Source organism: Theobroma cacao, chromosome 2, assembly GCF_053813885.1.
Source record: "Theobroma cacao isolate CCN51 chromosome 2, ASM5381388v1, whole genome shotgun sequence".
Taxonomy (NCBI): Eukaryota; Viridiplantae; Streptophyta; class Magnoliopsida; order Malvales; family Malvaceae; genus Theobroma; species Theobroma cacao.
Genome location: NC_142640.1, coordinates 15,118,591 through 15,118,981, shown reverse-complemented (window position 1 = coordinate 15,118,981; position 391 = coordinate 15,118,591). Strand labels below are relative to the sequence as shown.

General features: G+C 34.3%; 1 non-coding gene across 1 annotated transcript; it reads right to left on the bottom strand.

Annotated features, from left to right (window-relative positions):
• Positions 1 to 284: 284 nt before the first annotated feature.
• On the bottom strand, positions 285 to 391 carry LOC148764087 (small nucleolar RNA R71). Its single transcript, XR_016024884.1, has one exon. It is a non-coding gene; the product is annotated as a small nucleolar RNA R71 (small nucleolar RNA).

Here is a 391-nt window from a genome sequence, read left to right as displayed (position 1 = left end):
TTGAAATTAAGCCATCAATCATTCAGATGATTCAGACTACTGTTTAGTTTTGGGGTTTGCCTAATGATGATCTGAATGCTCATATTATAAATTTCCTAGAAATCTGTAATACATTCAAGCCTAATGGTGTTACTGATGATGCCATAAGAATGAGGCTTTTCTCTTTTTCATTGAGAGATAAAGCAAAGAGTTGGTTAAATTCGCTTCTTGCTAGTTCCATTAATACTTGGAATGATTTGGCTTAAAAATTCTTAGCAAAATTCTTCCCACCTGTAAAGTCAGCAAAGATGCGAAATGATATCACTTCTTTCATGCAATTTGATTCTGAATCACTATAAGAGGCTTGGGAAAGGTATAAGGATTTGATGAGAAGATGTCCTCACCATGGATT